This window comes from Leptonychotes weddellii, chromosome 10, assembly GCF_054177405.1.
Source record: "Leptonychotes weddellii isolate Sample4059 chromosome 10, ASM5417740v2, whole genome shotgun sequence".
NCBI classification, from domain to species: Eukaryota; Metazoa; Chordata; class Mammalia; order Carnivora; family Phocidae; genus Leptonychotes; species Leptonychotes weddellii.
The window spans coordinates 22195925-22205425 of record NC_138378.1 but is presented as its reverse complement, the minus strand read 5'-3'; positions in this window follow the sequence as shown (position 1 = coordinate 22205425).

Genomic DNA, 9501 nt, shown 5'->3' with positions numbered 1-9501 from the left:
GAGAGCACGAGCAGGGGGAGCAGCAGAAGGAGAGGGAGTAGAAGGCTCCTCATTGAGCAGGGAGCCCGATGTGGGGCTCGATCCCAGGACCCTGGGATCATGACCTGGACTGAGGGCAGATGCTTAACCCACTGAGCCATCCAGGCGCCCCAAATAAAAAATCTTAAAAAAAAAAAAGATAAAAAATAAAAGCTCAGTGGCTTCTACTGCCCTCTAAACAGAATCACAGCTTCCACCCTCCCAGCAGGATCTGGCAGGCCCCTGCCTGCTTTTCCAGCCTCCTTGAAGGCCTGTTCTCATCCTGCGGTTGGCAGAACATCTGCATCAGAATTTCCTGGGGACTGATTCAACATGCAGATTCCTGCATCAATCAGAATTGCTTGGGAGATGGGGCCCTGGAACTTGCATTTTAAACATGCTTCCACGGGATTCTCTTTCTCATTAAAGTCTGTGAATCCCAGCTAGCCTTTGAGATCATCTCTTCTAGTTCAACACCCTCATCTCCATTCTGCAGATGAGGAAACCAAGGCCTAGAAAGAATAACTTTCCCATGGCCTCAATGCTCATTGAGGGAACTGAAGAGTTAAGTCAGACATCAGGGGCAAATGTGCTTGTGGAATCCCCAAGGGACATTTTCCAAACTTCTTGACCAGGGTGTGGGTTCTGCAGAACATTTTGGGGAACGCTGCCAGGGCTCCTTCCAGGTGCGGGGACAATGGGAGGCAATGTGATGCTGTCGTCCAGTGATGGAGCGCACCTCAAGCCCCTAAAGAGTATGGGACCCTCTCTGCCTGCTCCTCCCGGATTTGAGGGGCGGACGCCGCAACGCTCCTGAGAGCCTATAGGTGGCGCCATCTCCCAGGGAGTGAGACCCCGCGCTTCGCTCGAACCGCCCGGGGCGGATAGGCTCTTCCCGGGTGGTCTGCACCCCTGGAGCGAGAGGTGAGAGCAAACGGGAGCCCGGGCGGGGACGCGGAATGTGTGTGCTTAGTATCCCCTCCCCGCCCTGCCTTGAGGGGGTCCTTCGATGAGAGGCTGCAGGAGGCCATCTGACTAGATGGGAGAGGGATGGGTGGTGTGTCCCAGCTCCTTCCGGGGCTTGGGGGGTGAGAGGAGAGGTGCAGGAGGAAGGGAGAAGCCAGCCTTGAGGTGGGGCCATTAGGACAACAATGGTAATAATGTCCTTATTTCCTGAGCACCTTATTTGCTTGGGGCTGCGGAAGGGAGAGGTGCTGGGGGTGTACGCTCCTCCCTCATCCTCTGGGGAGGTCTCTTCCCCCAAACTCTGACAAAGGAGGGCAGCACTGTGGGTGATATCTCCCCCTTGTGTTTGCATCCCACATGGAAAGGTGAGGGTGGGTCCCAGTCTGGGGATTTCAGTTGTTGACCTGGAGCTGGGCCCCCAAGGGTACAGATCCCCAAAGGCTGCCCTTCTGCTCTCTTCGCGACCTGCCACCCCCACACCTCTGCCAGTTTCCTCTTCTAATCCCCCCAAACCGGTTTTTCCTTTTGTGAAGCTTGAGGGCCCACTGTGTAGGGCCTTCCTGCCCTGGCCCTCCAGGCTCACGGGGCTCCCAGAATCACCCAGCAGGTGACCCAGCAAGTCTGGGGAGGGGTGCCTAGAAACTATATTTTTAACTGCCAAAGTGGGCAGTGGACCCACTCTGGGAAAGACAGACGAAGAACCATCTTTAGAAAAAAAAGACCCTGACATTTGCTGATTTCCATGGTGTAAATACTCACAGCATGGCCAATTTCAGATACCAATAAGACAACATAATTCCTCAAAATTGAACAATTGGCTCTTGGGAACTGGTACAAGCTGCTTCCAGTGGGAAAAGATCTGTTTATGACTTGGAGTGTTTAAGGAAAATCCTGTCTCTGTTCTGGTCAGGGCCTGCTATGTAATTTGTGGGGGCCAGTGCAAAATGAAAATGCAGAGCCCCTTGTTAAAAAATTATTAAGAATTTGGGGCGCCTGGGTGGCTCAGTTGGTTAAGCGACTGCCTTCGGCTCAGGTCATGATCCTGGAGTCCCGGGATCGAGTCCCTCATCGGGCTCCCTGCTCGGCAGGGAGTCTGCTTCTCCCTCTGACCCTCCCCCCTCTCGTGCTCTCTCTCTCTCATTCTCTCTCTCAAATAAATAAATAAAATCTTTAAAAAAAAATTATTAAGAATTTCAAGACAGTGACAACAGGGTATTAAACCAAGTGGGGCCCTTCTGAGTCACAGGTCACACACCCATGAAGCTTGCTGTATCGCTGATCCAGGCCATCAACAACGCTCACTTGTCACAACCTCCTCATCGGCCTCCCTGCTGTCTCCCTGACTCCCTACAAACCATTCTCCACTCAGCAGACAGGGGGACCTTTTAATATCTAGGTTAGACATTCTCACTCCGCTGCTTGCCTGTTGTCTTTAGGAGCAAGCTCAAAGCCCTTCTGCCTGGCTGGCTTCCCGCACGTGTGGCTCCTCAGTTATATATCCTCATCGCTCCCCTGCCTCACTCTGATCACTGGAGAGACTTTACATTTACTGGTACAATGTCCGTCTCTCCCTCCACACCTGAAGTTCCAGGAGGGCAACAGCTGTTGTAGTCCTGTGCTCAGCACCACTGTGTGCCTGCACGTGGTAGGCTCAGTACTTGGTGGTTGAATAAATGAATTAATTGATGAAAAGGATAGTTGGACCAGGATAGGGGTTTTCAATTTTTTTTAGTAACAATCATTTAGTCAAATGAGATCTTATAGGGAAGCTCATTACATGATAAAATAAATAGTTTTGGGGCGCCTGGGTGGCTCAGTTATTTAAGCGTCTCTCTTGGGCTCAGGTCATGATCTCAGGGTCCTAGGATCAAGCCCTGCATCGGGCTCCCTGTTCAGTGGGGAGTCCGCTTCTCCCTCTGCCTCTGCCTCTGCCCACAATTCGTGTTCTCTCTCTCTCAAATAAATAAATAAATGCTTTTTTTTTTATAGGAAAGAGGGGAAGCCCCTCTTTTTTTTTTTTTTTTAAAGATTTTATTTATTTATTTGAGAGAGAGAGAATGAGAGACAGAGAGCATGAGAGGGAGGAGGGTCAGAGGGAGAAGCAGACTCCCTGCCGAGCAGGGAGCCCGATGCGGGACTAGATCCCGAGACTCGATCCTGGGACTCCAGGATCATGACCTGAGCCGAAGGCAGTCGCTTAACCAACTGAGCCACCCAGGCGCCCTAAATAAATAAATTCTTAAAAAAAAAAAGTTTAGGGGCACCTGGCTGGCTCAGTCTGTGCAGTGTGTGACTCTTGATCTTGGGGTTGTAAGTTCAAGCCCCACACTGGGTGTAGAGAGAACTTAAAAAGAGTAGATGTTTGGTCTGCATGGGAACCCCACATGATCATTGATTGTCTCCGCAGAACAGGGAGACTTCAATGGACCTGGTTTGGTGACAATATTGCCACCTTTTTTCTTCCTACATTGAATTTTAGCCAGCCCCTCTTGGCTAATGTTAATGATCTAGTTTCTGTTCCCATTAGCCAGACTGAACCCTCAGCTGTCACACTGGTTATAAATCCAGATGATGTTCCCGTAAAGAGGGGAGAGGATGTTACTGCGGCTGCCTATTCTGAGCTCCTCCTGCAGACCTCCAGGAAAGGTGGGCTTGGTGTCGGTTGGGGCAGCCTGCCCTACCAGCATCCCCTTCTCTGCTTTCTCCCCTTCCCTGGCCATGCACATTTCTCTCGGGCACCTCTCAAACTCTCAGAAGGGCAGTTGGGCTGAGTCACAAGCAGAGGGTATGTGTCCCTAGTGGTGAGCACAGAGGCAGGGCCATAGCCTGACATCTTGGCCTCACTTTGGTCATCAAGTGACTTTCCGTGGCCAGAGGCTATATATTCTCTCTCACTGGCCTCTAAGCTGACTTTAATGCCAGCCAGCAGTTATTAAGCACTTACTGGAAGCTCAGCATGCTAATAAGGGCTTTTTGGGTTTTCCTTCCATCAGTCCTCACAAAAGCCCTTAGGAGTAGCTGTTATCATGCACCCCATTTTACAGACAGGAAAGGGAGGCTCCGAGCGGGAAGTGGCTTGGCTAAGGTCACACAGTGGGTGACCTGGACACATTGGGGCCATTGAGCCATATACCAGCTCGTTATGGGTGAGAGAGGAAAGAGGACTCAAGGCCTCCCTCTGCTTCTAGTGGCCTGGTCGCTCCCCAGCCCCTGGAAGGTGCCCTTGCTCTCTTCCCTGTGAAGTGACATGGCCAAGTGGCATTTGAAGCAGACAGACCTGCATTCAAATCCCAGCTCTACTGGTGACGAGCCGTGTGACCCGGTGTGTGGTCTCACTCTCCCACCTGAGCAAGGGGGGAACAGATGTCCTCACCCATCTCCCCAGGTGGGGGTGGGCACGTGGAAGGAGAGGTGGCCAAGACACTTGGAACATCTCGAGTGCTCGGTGGAAAGTGGCTATGAGGGATTTTCATGATTTACTCATCTGGGCTCATCTTAGAGCAGAGGAAAACGGGACCCTTCAGGGGCTCTCTTCCCTGTCCTTCCTCAGTGGGTCCCAGAATGGGACGTACTGAGGGTAAACCTCACCTCAGGGCTGTCCTCCATTGTGCATCTGCCCACTCAGCTCCTGATGAAGAAACGGCTGGGGCTGCCACACGAGGAGGGGCAGCATCCTGGGTTCTGGTCCTTGCTTTGCCGCCACGTGACACCCGGTCCCTTTCTGGGCCTCAGTTTCCCCATCTCTACTGTGAGTCTCCTTTGGAAACTCTGAAGTGTCAGAGTAAAGAGCAAATGAAAATTTGAGTCGCAGCTCTGTGTTGTCATACCCCACATAAAAGAGGGGGCATATTAATTTTCTGGGGCTGCTGCAGCAATCACCACGAATTGAGTGACTTCAGACAATAAGAATTTATTTTTTTCACAGTTCAGACCAGAAGTCCGAACTCAAGATGTCAGCAGGGCCTCTTGGGGAGAGTGCTTCTTGGCCTAGTTTGCCAGCAAGCCTTGGCATTCCGTGGTATGTAGCCTCCAGTTTCTGCTCTGCCTTCATATTACCTCCTCCTCTGCGTGTGTCTTCTCCTGTTTCTTATAAGGGCACTTGTCATTGGATTTAGGGCCCACCTGGGTAATCCAGAATGATATCATGTTAGATTCTTAATTTAATTACACCTGCAAAGATCTTTTTTTCGAAATAAGGTCCCATTCAAAGGTTCCAGGGATTTGGATGTGGACAGATCTTTTGGGGGGCTGCCATTCAACCCACTAGGGGGTTTAGCATAGTTATTACACCTCACTTCTGCTGCCCAAGAAAGGGAAGTGTGAAGCAGGATTCCTGCAAAGACCTTAGATAGCGCTGCATGTGCTAAGCTCAAGAAGTGTGTACCCAGAGAAAAAAAACTGAGGCACAGGGAGGAAAAAACCACTGAGGGAGCCTCCCTGGCAGTCCTGAGACCCTTCCCCTTTGGGTCTTGTCTCTGTGGATGGGTGAAGCGGGACCTCTCTGGCACCAGCAGCCCTAAGTCCTGATTCTGGGCTGAGCCCAGGGCGAGTGGGCACCTCAGCGTCCCATTCTGGCAAAGCACTACCCAGAAACGTATTTTACCCGTAAACGGGCCAATTAAGAAGGCAAATGTTTTCAAACAGAAGGATTTATTGGCATAGAATGTGCCATCCCTCTGAGCGGGAGGAGTGGGTGTGCATGCAGAGCCATCTGGAGGGGAAGTGTTTATCATATTTATTTAGTTACGAGTTGCTGGTTTGGAACTGGCAGGGCTTCATTAGGTGTGAGCACGGATCCCTGGGAGGGTGCACGGATTCGGGAGGCTCTGTGAACACACAGGTGCCTGCGTGCCTTTGTGCGGACACACGCGTCTTTGTGCCTCAGTGCATGTGTCCATGTGCCTGCACGTATGTACGCACACGTGTGTCTATGTGTGTCCTTTGTGTGTGGATGCACGTGTGGCCTTATATGCACTTGCCTGTCACAGATGCCTCGTGCCTTAGCTGACTCAGCTCCAACTTAAATGATGCCGATCACTCTCTCCTTAAAAGTCTCTCCCCTGGCACATCCTGTGTCACCTTCCATGTCTGATGTCTCTCTCTTTTTCTCTGTCTGGTATGTCTCTCTAGATCAGGGACTGCCAGTAGGTCTTGTGAATGAGAGGAGAGGCCCGACCTGGGCTAAGCTTTTGACACAGACTTGTTTTGCATATTAAACGCAAAGAAATAGTCTTGGCATCTACAAAGATATATACTTCCCTGTTTTGCTTGATAAACAGCAACCCTGGGGTGCCTGGTGGCTCAGTAGATTAGGCCTCCCACCGAGCAGGGAGCCCGATGCGGGACTCGATCCGAGGACCCTGGGATCATGACCTGAGCCGAAGGCAGAAGCTTAACCGACTGAGCCACCCAGGCGTCCTAAGTGAGCATAATTTTTAAACGTTGGCTCCAAAGGTTTTTAAAATACCGTGCAGGCCAAACTGAACTTGTGTGCGGGACAGATGAAGCCTGTGGCTGCCCATTTGCAGCCTCCCACCCACACTGTCCTAGGTGAGCCCCTGTGCTCCGTGGCTTTAAGGACCAAACTGACAACTGGCAGCTGTGCCTCTGAGTTGGGCCCAGGCCACTTCTGAGGTAGACCCTCTCCTCCTGGGCTCACGCCTTGTAAGCACTATGAACCCAGAGGTCCATGGTGCAGTGCAGCATCTTTCCGCTGACCTGTGCCTCCCGTGCAGCCCCGAGTCAGAGGCAGCCCCACCATCAGCCCTGGAGACTGGAATCTGGGTGCCATCCTTGGGTCCGCTCCTCCCCTCAGCCTCCCTGGGCATCCAATCAGTCACCCACTCCTGCTCACTTTGTCTCCATGACACATCCCTCCAGGCTTCAGCTCCTGGCTAGCGCCTCCCCGTCCCTTCCCCACTCGGCAAAGTGCACTGAACTCTGTGTGACTTGACTCCTGCTCACTCTTCCAGCCTCATCCTTCCTCTCTTCCTGCTTCAGCAATACCAAACTGCTTTTATTCTATTTATTGCCTCCTGCCTGTGCACATGCTGTTCCCTCTTCATGTAATTCCTTTCTAGGACTGCCCTCTTCCCCCAGCTAACTCCTCTTCATCCTTTGAGATCCCACAGGAAGCCCCTTCTGCAAAAAGGGTGAAAATAAATCTCACCTCATGAAGTCGTTCTCCGGATTCCATGGGACTGTACCTCGCACAGTGCCTGGCACACGAGGCGCTCTCTTGCCTTGCCTCCCTCTGCCTGCCTCCCCAGGCTGCCACTCCCTGCGGCAGGAGGACCGCCGAGCCTCCGTGAGGCCTGAGGGAATGGACGGTCTGGCTTCTTGGGCGGCGGAGCTCCCAGCCTTTTCCAGGCCCCGGGCCCTGTATGATGTCAGCCACGGAACTTCACCAACACGTGGATCTTTCCAATCAGCCCTTCTCCCGTTAAATAGGCATTTTTATATTTTCATTGGACATACATTAGTCACGGAGAATTTTTACAGCCCATGTTTTAGAGCGCGGCGGTCTGGGCTGTAAAGATACAATCGGCTCTGATAGGAGACGGTTTCTCTGGCGCTAAAGGGGGGCTGGCGTGGTGGCGGCATGATTGGAGCTCTAAGTGTCTGAAATGACTGTGGCTAAGTCCCCAGAGCCACAAGTCAATCAACCGCTCCAAACGGGAAACTCAACAGTGAGTGTTAAAAAGAGGGGGGATGATGAAAATGAAAAAAGAAAAACATTCAAGAGGGAATTGAATTTTGGAGTCACTTGATGGAAGTTTTAAAAATGAACAGTAACAGCCCCCAAAAGTGCATCTTCTCTACCCGGCTGAAGAAGAGAGGGTTTGCTTTCTGGGATTCTGGAAGACTCTTTCCAAGTTACTTCTTTCTTCTCTTCTTTCCCTCTGTCCCTCCCTTTTTCCCCACGAATGTTTCCTGAGCACCTACTATGTCAGGTACTGCGTGAGTCACTGGGGATAATATAACAGTGAATAAGGCAGATGGTGTCCCTGCTCTTCTGGAGTTTATATATTTCGCACACATACCAGAGGACGCATGGAACAGTTTCCTGTTGCCCCAGCAACGATGACCAAGGCCAAAGCTATAGGCAAAAGCATCAAGTACCCCACATTCTCTTTTTTTTAAATCCCACAGAGGTTGTCCCATGATGGGGCCCCCGAGGACTGCAGACCTGTACCCACCCAGGGGTGCAAGGCATGGCTGGGGAGCATCTTTCCAGGGTTCTACTCCCAACGTGGGGCTTGAACTCACAACCCATGCTCCACTGACTGAAGCAGCCAGGTACCCCAGGTATCCCACATTCTAAAGAGCTCAGTTAGAATTCGGGCCAGAAACACCCTCAGGGCTTATAAAAGACAGTCCAGCAATTTCTGTTATTCCAACTGTAACCCCCAGCCCCACCGCCAGCCCCTATCCCCTTGTCCTGTCTCCAGAAGCAGAAAACCATGAGAGACAGAGGAGAGAGGTACTGGACTGCCAGTTGTCAGCCCCGGAGGTGGGGGTGGGGGGTGATTGTCTCCTCCCTATGGGGGAGGATGGGGGACCTCCAAAGGGAGCATTTGCAGAGATGGGGACCCCCCGAAGGGCAGATGAGCATCTCTGCCACATGGGGGGCTCTGCTTATGCAGTCACCTGGCCTCTCCGCCCTGGACCAGATGTGGGTGGCCAGGGAGGGGCTGCACAGAGGAGGAGGCTGGCCAGAGCTGTCTGCGAGGACAAGGACTCAGAGGCAGCAGGAGGTCTGAGGTGGGCTGCCGGGGTGGGAGCTGAGGGATGGAAGGGGCAGAGCCACAGAGGTTGTCCCATGATGGGGCCCCTGAGGACTGCAGACCTGTACCCACCCAGGGGAGCAAGGCATGGCTGGGGAGCATCTTTACACACTTTCCTCTTCCTGGCCCACTTCCCCTGGAAGCTGTCTCTGCCTGCCCCCTTTCCCTGCCCCCCACACCAACCAGGCTGGGTCAGGGCCTTCCTCTGGGCTCTCCTGGCCCCCAGGGTTCCTACCACCGCAGCACCAGCCCCTCTGGCCTGTCCCTGTCTAGGGTGTGTCTGTCTCTGGCGCCAGCAAGGCTTTTGTCGTCTTTGCCACAGGATCCCAGCATCCGGCACAAAGTGGGAAACAGCAGGCGCTCACTGTGTGCTTGTGGGAGGCACCTTTCTGGAGGAGCATTGAGTTGAGGGCAGCTGCTGGCTCAGGGACCCCGGGGCTGGAGGGGCCTGTCCTCTCCCTGCCTCTTTATTATCCTTTCTGTCCTTTTCCTGCCCAACTCCAGCCTGGCTTTCACTTTACCACCAAATAAATAAATCTTCGTCTTCATGGAGAGATTTCCTCTGGGCAGTGCTCTAAGAACTGGAAATGCTCCCAGCCTACGAGCCACCGGGAGGAGACTTCTTGAGGCTAGGCTGGGCCCCTGTTGGAAGGGGCACCCCCGGCCTTTGCGAATGCTGTGCTCTCTGTCCTGCTGACTCTTCCTTCCCCGCTGCTGAGTACCTTCTCCC